Below are 11,731 nucleotides of genomic sequence, written 5' to 3'. Positions count from 1 at the left end.
TCTGGTTTTGTTGCTTCTAGTTAGTTCCATTTCTAAGAACCACATTCAGTGTTCTTTTCTAGCCAGGGTTCTTGTGTCTTTTTTTTTTTTCTTTTTTGTCTTTTTAGGGCCTCACCCAAGGCACATGGAGTTTCCCAGGATAGAGGTCTAATAGGAGCTGTTGCCTCCGGCCAACGCCAGAGCCACAGCAATGCCAGATCCGAGCTGCCTCTGTGACCTACACCACAGCTCACTGCGATGCAGGATCCTTAGCTCACTGATCAAGGCCAGGGATCAAACCCAAAACCTCACGGTTCCTAGTCGGATTCGTTTCCGCTGCACCACAACGGGAACTCCCTTGTGTCTATTTAATTGGCTGTGTTTGCTTCCTTGAACCACCTACATCTTTATTATTCTCTATTAATGGACACTTGGAATAATAGCCTCAGGCAAGAGGCAATATCCTTATTTACACTATTTAGGAGACACAGGGGAAAATGTTGGCTCTTCCACTCCTGCGATGTCTCTTACTCTGAAAAGTGGCCAATTTTTGTCTAAGAGCATGTCTTTCTTGTAATTCCTTGATGCAAGCAGCAAGGAGCAACCAACTAGCATGCATTCTAATTCTTTCCAATCACTTCAAGAAACACAAGCACGGTAGTATATGACATACCATTCAGATTATCACAGGTTTTACCAAATGTCGTTCTTTGGAAGAACAAAGGTCACCAGCTTTCCAGTCTGCAATATTTGTGTCCTCACCACCAGGTCACTAAGCCAAGGCAACTAATTTTTCATTTTTTTGTGATTGCAACACCGCACTTCTGAGACCAGTTTTTGTATTAGTTAGGGTTGACTAGCCTGCTAGCTGGGGCTTCTGTAACAAAATACCACAAATCATGTGGATTAAATAAGAGAGATGTATTGTCTTGCAATTCTGGCGACCAGAAGTCTGAAATCAAGGTGTTCACAGTTTGTTTTCTTTTGAGGCTGTGATGGAGAATCTGTCTGATGCCTCTCCCCTCACGTCTAGTGATTTACTGGCTACCTTTGGTGTCCCTTGACTTGTAGATATTTGCCTTCATCTTCACATATCTTCCTCCGTGTGCACATGTTTACTTCCAAATGTCCCCCTTTTATAAAGTCACTAGTTACCTTGGATTAGGAACCGCCCTACACCAGTATGACATCATCTTAACTATTATTTTCAAATAAGTACACATTCTGAGTACTGGAGATTAGAGTTTCAACATGCACATTTGGGGAAAGGATGTAATTCAACAATAACATTTGCTTTTTTAAAAAGAGACTGAAAAAGTATAGGCTCAAGCGAGGTTGAAGTTTTTTTCTCTATCACATAACAATCAGAGTCCTCTGTGAGTGGGTGACTCTGCTTCTTTCAGTCCATCAATCAGGAACCCATTTCCTCTGAAAACTAAATGTAGAACTACTATATGACCCAGCAATCTCACTCTGAGATTTATATCCAAATCAAACTGTGATTCAGAATCTAATGTGCCTCTGTATTCATAGCAGCACTATTCACAATAGCCAAGACATGGGAAGAGCTTAAATGTCCACAGATAGATGAATGGAATAAGAAGACATAGTACATATATACAAGGGAATATTACTCTGCCTTAAAAAAGAATGAAATAATGGCATTTACAGCAATGTGGATGCAACTAGAGATTCTCATACTAAGTAAGTCAGAAAGATAAAGACAAATACCATATGATATCATCTGGTAATTACATCTAAATTATGGCACAAATGAACCTATCCTTAAAACAGAAACAGACTCACAGAGAATAGAGAAGAGACTTTTTGTTGCCAAGGAGGAGTGGGGAGGGAGGGGGATGGACTGGGAGTTTGGGGTTAGTCAATGTATCTTATTACATTTAGAATGGATAAGCAATGAGGTCCTGCTGTATAGCACTGGGAACTATATCAAATCTCTTGGGATTGATTATGATGGTAGATAATATAAGAAAAGAAATATATTTGTATATATATTACTGGGTCACTTTGCTGGACAGCAGCAATTGCCATCACCTTGTAAACCAACCATACTTTAATAAAAATAAATATTAAAAAATAAAAATCAATAATTTTTTTAACAAAGAAACCCAGGTTACCTGTTTTATTTCTTGTGTGTTTCCCTGGACATTATTATTATCTGTCAGATTGAAGCTGTGAACTCTAGACTACAAAAAAAAAAAATCAGTGAGTACAAAAAGCCTATGATCTTGAAGTGCCATATACTTTTCACATTCCACACCAAGTTATACCTAGCTCCAAGAGTGCTAGGAATTGCAGCATTAAGTGGTCAGCCATGTTGCTGGGCTGTGAGTCTGTCATATCAGAAGGAGAGAGTAGATTTTTGTGGGGAGCTGCCAGTCCACATTCCATCCCTGCAGCCAGCAAAATACATAAAAACATGGTTCTTTACACCCCTAGAATCCACTTATACTCTACCCCAAAGAAAATAACCAAAAGTCCCATCCAGTAACGCTTTCAGCTCAAAGTCCAACGTCCCTGACTAATACACAGCCTTCTTCATCAGGACAGAATGTTATCCTATGTTCAATAATTTTTAAACCAAAAATTCTATTTATCTGGCCCTCCCCTCACTGAACGCATAATATTAGACCAGCTACTGGTCCATAATAATGATCAAATCCCATGGGGCAGAATTTATTTAAGAATTCTATGATTGACTCACAGACTTTGAAAACAAACTTATGTTATCAAAGGGGACAGGTTGGGGGGTGTGGACTGGGGGTTTGGGATTAGCATATGCACACAGTGATATATGGAATAATTGGCCAACAGAGATCTGCTGTATAGCACAGGGAACTCTACCCAATATTCTGTGATGATCAATGTGGGAAAAGAATCTGAAAGAGAATGGATGTGTGTCCATGTATAACTGAATCACTTTGTTGTACAGCAGAAATTATAATAACCTTGTAATTCAACAATACTTCATTAAAACTTTGAAAAATGAAAAAAAAAATCCCTGCTATTGCATTTAGAATGGAAAAGCAACGAGGTCCTATTGTATATCACAGGAAACTATATCCTCTCTTTGAGGATAGACTATGGTGGAGGATAACATAAGAAAAATATAACAAAAGAAATATATATATGGCTGTGTCACTTTGCTGTACAACAGAATTTGGCACAACATTGTACATCAGCTATGCCTTAATAATTTAAAAAATAATAATTCCCGGCTTATGAGGTGGAATAAATTCGTTAGCTCTTGAGGGGAAACTCCATCGTCTGTTGTTCACTGCAGTCTCTGGTTTTGCCATATGGGATGTTCTTCCTTGTCCATTACCCTCTGTGGACACATTTGAAGTAAACATAGAGGGAAATACCCCTCTTGGGATTCTACCACGATAAAAGCCTTATTCCTCTGGTGCAAATTAGGAACCTAGGTATTGCTTTAAGGCTCAAGCAGGCACAGGCTTGGTGCACCATTTCAAGATAATTCTCTGGAGCACTTCTCAGGCTCTTTGCTCCCAGTCAGGAACCATACCCAAAGCTTTTTCCTAGGCAAAGCTTTTGCATTCTTTGATTTACCCAAGCCTCTTTATCACACTGTGGCTGGCCCAGCCCTTGTGGTTCTTACTATGACTGCAAGACTCACCTCAGCAACAACCATCAGGGAACTTCGAAAGAAAAAGAAAAAGGTTTATGACTCACAGGTCCTTGAGAGCATGTGACACAGCTAGGGCCACATAGTGAGGTCACAGGTAGAGAGACAGAGAAAACAGACCTGAGGCTCTGACTTTATTAGGGTCCAAAGGTGGGGTGCCTAGGGTTTTGCCAGCTCACTCTTTATTGGCTAATGGAAAAACTAAGAATCAGATTTAGGCCTCAGGAAGGGAGAAGTGGGCCCACTCAAGAAGTCAGTTATCTAGGTTACCTCAGGCTTTCTGAAAAGGGAGCTTCATGGGTGAGGCAGCCCAGTTCCTTATCTGGTTGTTTATATAGTAGTTGTGTCATACAGCTGCAATATGTCTATTCAAGATGGATGAATTACCATTCAGACAGAAAAAAAGAAAAAAATCGTTCCATTTGTGACAACATGGACCTTGAGGGGATTCCACCAAATGAAATAAGTCAGACTGACTGAGAAAGATAAATACTGTTTGATCTCATGTATACACTTGTATGTGAAATCTAACAAACAACAACCAGCAAATGAACTCAGATATTAAAGAACAGATTGTTGTTTACCAGAGGCAGGGGGTGAGTGATAGGAAAAAAAGGGTGAGCTGTGATTTAGGACAGGAGTCAGCAAACTATTGTTTTATTGAAATATAGCACAAAAAAAAGAAAGGGAAGAAGGAAGAAAGAAAGGGAGGGAGGGAGAGAGGAGAAGGAATGAAGGAAAGAAGGAAGAAAGGGATGGAGGGAAGGAGGAAGTGAGGGAGGAAGTGAGGGAGTGAGGAACAAAGAAGGAGGGTGTTTTTTGGAAGACACCAATCAAAAGTTTAATGTCAGCCATTTACACTCCAAGAGGCAATGGCCATTCTTACCATGTTTTAGAGGTCAGGGTTGTATGGCTTCAACTCTTTGAGGACTCTCTATTAAGGACAGTTCTATCTCTACTGGCCAATACTTGTCCCTCGAGTCCATGTTTTTCTTATAATACTCTGCAAAAAGCAGCAAATGAAGCAACCAACTCACAATGATATTCTTTTTTTTTATTTTAAGTGTAGTTGATTTACAATGTTGTGTTAGTTTCTGCTGTACAGCAAAGTGATTCAGAAATATATATATACATGATTTGGGTCACTTTGCTATACAGCAGAAACTAACGCAACATTGTAAATCAACTACACTTTAATAAAAAAATTTTTTAAAGAAGTGGCTTAGAAGATCCCAAGTGGAACCAGTCCCTGATTGCCCACTGCAGTAGACCACTCATGAATGTGTCTCTTCCCCTGTGTCCTTTCCCCACTCCCTCAACAATTTCCAGGAACCACCTCCCACAAATTCTTGCCTTGGGGTCTACTTTCGGGTAAACCCAAAGTAAGACATGACGAAAAAGTAGAGGTGACCTGGGAATGACTGAAGTTTGTAAACTCTGAGATAATGCATCTAAAACTGTTGAGTGTTGACTTGCAAGTACTCAACAAAAGCTATCCGTGGTTTTGTTTTTGTTGTTACTTGTCTAAAATTTTGGCAAAATACACATAACATGAAATTTACCATCCTAAATCTTTTTAAGCATACAATTAAGTAGCACTAAGTACATTCACATTATTATGCAGCTATCACACCACCCATCTCCAGAACACTTTCATTTTGCAAAACTGGAACTCTGTCCCCATTAAACAATTCCCCTTTTCTGCCCCCTCCCCTAGCCCCTGGCCACCATTCTCCTTTCTATCTTTATGAATTTGATTACTCTAGAGACCTCATATAATACAACTCATACAATATCTGTCCTTTTTGTGACTGGCTCCTTTCACTTTGCATAATGGCCTCAAGGTTCATCCATGGTGCAGCATGTGTCAGAACTTCCTTTCTAAGGTTGAGAAATATACCATTGTGTGGATATCCCACATTTTGTTTACCCATCCATCAATCAGTGGCCATTTGGGTTGCTTCTACCTTTTAAGGCTATTGTGAATAATGCTGCCTTGAACATGGGTGTACAAGGTTGTCTTTGCTTTTTTTTTTTTTTTTGTCTTTTTGCCATTTCTTGAACCGCTCCCAATGGCATATGGAGGTTCCCAGGCTAGGGGTCAAATCGGAGCTGTAGCCACTGGCCTACACCAGAGCCACAGCAACGCGGGATCCGAGCCGCATCTGCAACCTACACCACAGCTCATGGCAACGCTGGATCCTTAACCCACTGAGCAAGGCCAGGGATCGAACCCGCATGCTCATGGATACTAGTCCGATTCGTTAACCGCTGAGCCACAACGGGAACTCCTGTCTTTGCTTTTCATCATTCACTCATTAACTCATTCATTCATTCAAAGTCCCAAGACTTCCAACATGCCGGTGCTCAAACCAAGGGTATTATAGGAAATATTATAGTCTATTATCTCTGAAAAATAGACTCCCTAAGCCAAAGAAGGCAGCTTTGCTGGATGCCCAAGATGTTGGTTCTTCCTAAAAGGAATGGTTCTCAACAAGAAGAATGAGTTAGTCCATCACCAAGGGGCACTGACAATATGCAATGTACAATAAATTTTTCATTGTCATGACTGGAGGTGAGGAGCTAGCAGCGTCTAGTGGGTAGAGGCCCATCTACTGCGTTGCTGCTCAATATCCTACAATGCAGAGGACAGGCTTATACTATAAAGAATGATCCAGCCCAAAATGTCAATAGTGCCAAGGCTAAGAAATCAACCTTAAATGATGACATATTTTAACTCTTCCCACCCCACTCTATACCAGGTCAAAAAGGCAACAGCAGAAGTGGGACCTAAACAGGCTAAATCCAGGATCCCTGGTGAGACATCTTGGTGACAGGCGGCATCATAAAGAGAGCAGATAGGTATCCAGAACTGTGAAGGGTCTGAGAGTTTACTTGCAAGCTGACAACTTAACCTGCCAGTTTCATGGATCCTGACAGAAGACACAGACTCCAGGGTCAGAGACAAAGGACTTTATTAACCGCAGTACAGCAGGCAGCATAAATTTCATGTTTTGTTTTGTTTTTGTTCTGTTTCTGTTTATTTTATGGCTGCACCCATGGGATACATAAGTTCCCTGGGCCAGGGACTGAATCTGAGTTGCCACAGCTGTGGCAACCCTGGATCCTTTAACACACTGTGCCCAGCCAAGGATCGAACACTTGCCTCTGCAGTGACCTGAGCCACTGCAGTCAGATTCTTAACCCACTGGGCCACAGTTGGAACTCTATAAACTTCATGTTTTTCTGGTTCCCCCCAAATACACATTGGGTTTGCACCACAAGTAACTCTGAGCTTAGAAATCCCAGTCTTTTCTTGTGGGCAGTGAACAGACCTGCTCTACCTTGATCTCAGAGAGAGGCATTAACTTTATTATCTGGACAGCAAACAAACCTGCCTTCTGCTCCACTTCTGCAAGAACTTCTATCTTCCCAGGCTGTTTACTATACAAACATCCTCAAAAAGATAGCTGAAGGGAAAGCTGTCCACGTCCCTGCTTGTGAGTTGTATGGAAATACCTGGGACTCACAGAGAATTATCTCCCAGTTGTGATAACTCTGACGCCCAGTGGGGTGTGGCCGTCATCTGTGAGGGTAATTTGGGCTGGAGATCAGGCATATGAGGCTGTTCAGGGTGTATGGTACAGTGGTTTGGTGTATAAATTCTGGAGTCAGATAGCCTGGGTCCAAATCTTCATTCTGTCATTTTCAGCTGTGTGGCCATGAGCAAGTTTCTTAACCTCTCTGTGCTCCAGTTTCTCCTGCTACAAAATGGAAATAATAGTAGCCCCTATCTCATAGGGTTAACGTAAAAGTTAACATAAACACATATATATGGTACTGAGAACAGTGCAGGCAGATTGAAGGCCATGTCAGTGTTAACTATAATTATTATTTATTATGACGATGCCATAAGGCTTGTGGTCATGCCTGTTTTTCAGCATTTGTGGGCAAGCCCTGTAACCCACACAGTTCCCTTGGAGTCTGTTTCAGAGAATCTGGAGAGGTCACAGGGCCCTTTGCCCCCTCCTCCCCACAGTGACTTGCTCTTCCCCCTGTGATTCTTAAGGAATGGGGCAGCCAGGCTGGAGCAGTGGTAGTTTCAGGGTCCCAGGAAATCTGACAGACTCAGGTTCAAATCCTTGCTTTGGCATGTGCCAGCTGTGTGACCTCGGCGAGCAATTTCCCTCTGGGGGCCCTCCAAGTACATATTTATTGCACAAGGTTCTCAGGAAGGGGCAGTGAGTCCCCCATCCCCACCCACCCATTGTTCCCACATGCTTCAATGACTAAGACTCCATAGGATGCAAGCTGGAAACGTCTTTGCTCTTTTCCTCCAATACCAGCTCCTCAGTCTCTCCACACGCCTCAAACTCCAGGAGAAAAGTGTGGGAAGGGGGAGGGGCACCCCCATACTCTCTCCTCTGCCATCTGGTCCTTGCAGCATCATCAACCATCACACTCCCCCTGCCCTGTCTGTCTGTGCTCCAGCAACACCCATCTCCTCTCAGCCCATCCCACCTGTGATTTTTGCACATGCAACGCGTTTCTACCACCACTAGCCCTTTCAGTCCTCCTTCAGACCTCATCTCAGTTGCCACCACCTCAGGAAAGCCTTCCTTGACTTCTGCCCAAAACTAATCAGGTCCCCACACCAAGGGCTTCCTTCTTCCAGCACCTAGGCATAGGGGATGAGTGGTGGGAGAAAGGTCTTTCTCCAGCTGCTGAAACAGGAAGTGGCCCGCAGCAAAGTCCAGCCATATGTGCTGACATAGCCATGGCCACAGGAGCTGCCTTCAGCGGAAACTACGAGAATTGCTGAATAAATACCCCAGCTCCTTCACTGCTCAGGTTCTCAAACTCTGAAATGCGTGCTCTCTGCTGCCCCCAGGGGTCCCTGGTGGAACTGTGCCCCAGGTGCTCAGAGTGGTCACTGGCTTCCCTGAGCAGCCTTTACTGGCCTCCTTCCCTTCCGTCTCAATCTCCCCCACCCCCCGCCCATCTCACTTCCCCCACTCCCCATCCCTGTCTCTTTGGGTAAACCCCCAAATAAATGACTTGCTCTCAAATTTTTGTCTCAGGGTCTGCTTCAGGAGACCTCAACCTAAGATAGCAGTTTGCCCCATCCTCATAAATTCTGTCATTGTTTGCAGGTACTGGTGTCTCTCCCCACTGGGCTGAGTCATCTCCAGCACTGTGTCTCCAAAGCCTGCACAATAAGTGCTCAATAAGTGACCCTGAGTCTCAGGGTTGTGAGGTGGCTGGATGGCAACGTAGAGCTCTGCCCCCACCACCATCCTCAGAAGCCCCAGGTGGAGAGTTATGGTTCAGGGCAGGGTTGGGGGAGCTCACTCCTTCTGAGCTATAAATGGCAGGCTTCATCCACCTCATGCTCCAAGGCACACAGCCTGGACAGCTGGGCCAGGGGCCCCAGGGGCCTGGAAGCCCGGATGACCCTTCCAGCCTAGGCCAGGATTCCTGGGGTGTCTCTGGGGCAGATACACTGAGAGGACATAACTCTAGTCTGAAGGCTGTGGGGCAGGGGGCACAGCTGGACTCTAATACCTTTTCCAGCTGCCTTCTTCCCTCCCGGCATCAGATTCCACCTCAGGGAGCTCCCTGAGCAAGAGGCCATTCCAGGGACAAGGGTCTACCCTACAAGGCCATAGAGAGAGCCAGCATCTCCTGGGGGAAGGATCCCTTTTCAGAGCCGGTGGTGTCAGGCCTGGAATTAGCCACACCACCTGTGATGAGGCTGGTCCCAGGGTCTCCCAGGGAGGACCTCCAGGAGTGGAGAGAGCTGACCTCTGATGACTCAGCCTGAGACAGTCAGGGGATGGGAGCTGGGGACAGGAAGGCATGGGGGGGGGGTGTCTTAGGATTTCTCTCTCAATCTTCTCTAGAATCAGTGGGTCAGGTGCCAGCTCTGGCACTCACAAGCTAGGTGACCCTGTGTGGGCCACTCTGGGCCTCAACTTCTTGTTTTATAAAATGAGACTAAAAACAGTCCCCTACCTCTTACGGTTCAGGGAGACATCGGTGAGATGCTGGGAGTCCAGGATTCAGCACAGTGCCCTGCGTGTGGTAAGCACTCAATGAATAGTATTCCATGATCTATCTAGTGTCCTTTAATCATGACTGACATTCTTCATAATGTAAATTATGGCACAGCTGGTTAAGGATCTGGCATTGTCACTGCAGGGCTTGGGTCACTGCTGTGGCTCGGGTTCGATCACTGGCCTGGGAACTTCCACATGCCATGGGCACAGTCAAGAAAAAAAAATGTTAGTTATAATGGTCTGCTTTGGGAGTTCCCGTCTTGGCGCAGCAGAAACAAATCTGACTAGGAACCATGAGGTTGCAGTTTCAATCCCTGGCCTCACTCAGTGGGTTAAGGATCCGGCGTTGCTGTGAGCTGTGGTGTAGGTCGCCGACGTGGCTCTGATCTGGAGTTGCTGTGACTGTGGCGTAGGCTGGCAGCAACAGCTCCAATTAGACCCCTAGCCTGGGAACCTCCATATGCCATGGGTGCAGCCCTAAAAAGACAAAAGACCAAAAATTCAAAAATTTAAAAAAAAAATAATGGTCTGCTTTGATGATTAGAGGAAACCGAATCTGCAGAGCCAGGGCATGGGGTGCAGGTGAGGTAAAGGAGGCAGATAAAGAATAGAGTTGGGGAGAGGTCTGAGCTGAACCCTCTTGGCTCCTGAACATGGCAAGAAATTAATGTCTTTGGAGCATGAGAAAGTTTCCAGAATATTCTGTTTGCTACCATTTGGGTCCCCATGCCAATGCAGGCGGGGTGGGGGTTGGGGGAGGTGTTCTCACCATGATCTCACCATGACAAAGAAAAGGAAGCTGGCTTAAGGAGCAGTGAAGGGTTCAGGAGAGGTTCTGGGAACTCCAGATCTTAGCCTGACCTCCCACACTACCCAGCAACAATGTCCACTGCCTGGTTCCTTTATCTCACTTCCTTTGCAGCCTTGGGCAAGAAACGCAAGCCTTACTACCTCCACTCCATCTCACATAGATGTCTTGATGCTGAGCTGGGGTCCAGGGCTCTGTCTAGGAATCTAGGAGGGCTTCCTGGAGGCAGTAGTGGGGGCCTCTGATCTGGGTTTTGAAGGATGAATAGAAGTCTGTGTGTGAATGTAGAGGGAACTGTTCATTTTAATTACCAAGGACTTTTTGATCCTCTGGAGGGGGCTGCATTCAGGGAGCCACAGACAAAACCCAGGCACAGACCTGCCCTAAAGCTGCTCACAGTCCAAAACAAATGATCAAATAATAACAGTAATAGTAATGGCTACCACGTTCTGATCATATGATGCTGGAGCTCAGCCCCTAAGAGGCACTCTGTGTTCCTCGAGTGAATGAACGAGTGAATACATCTTTTGGACTGCAGCAAGTTCTGCTCCAGTTGCTGGAGGGAAGGTGCAACAGGCAGAGGGGACCAAAGATGCAAAAGCCTGGAGGAGGGGAAATGGCGCCCTGCCTGTGAAGCAGTGGAAGGAGCTGAACTGAGTGTGGTGAGAGTTGGGGGTGAGGGTGGGCAGGAGTCTTGAGTGAGAAACTGAGGAGCTAAGCCGCCTCCTGTTCCTGCCATGCTGGAAAGCCAAGGCCAGATTCTGAGTGGGGGAGGGAGGGCACCAGATCCAAGGAAAGCAGCTGGAGTCTGGTCTGGGCCTGCCTTGGCCTCCCGGGGTTTCCCAGAGAAAGACAGTTCATCTCCCACTGGTGAGCTGGGTAGGTGAGGCAACAGAGAGAGAAGGAGACACAGAGGAGGAGACAGAGAGAGGGAGAGAGACAGAGAGATACAGAGAAAAGTCCAAGAGAAAAAGACCAAAAGAGACAGGGAGACAGCGAGAAATGGAGAAAGACACAAAGTCAAAAAAGAGATAGGGAGTTCCCACCATGGCTCAGTGGTTAACAAACCTGACTAGGAACCATGAGGTTGCGGGTTCGATCCCTGGCCTCGCTCAGTGGGTTAAGGATCTGGCATTGCTGTGGCTGTGGTGTACCCCTAGCCTGGGAACCTCTATATGCCACATCTATGGCCCTAAAAAGACAAAAGACAAAAAAGAG

This window comes from Phacochoerus africanus, chromosome 4 (assembly GCF_016906955.1).
Source record: "Phacochoerus africanus isolate WHEZ1 chromosome 4, ROS_Pafr_v1, whole genome shotgun sequence".
NCBI classification, from domain to species: Eukaryota; Metazoa; Chordata; class Mammalia; order Artiodactyla; family Suidae; genus Phacochoerus; species Phacochoerus africanus.
The sequence above is the reverse complement of the archived record's forward strand: the minus strand, read 5'-3'. Positions refer to the sequence as shown.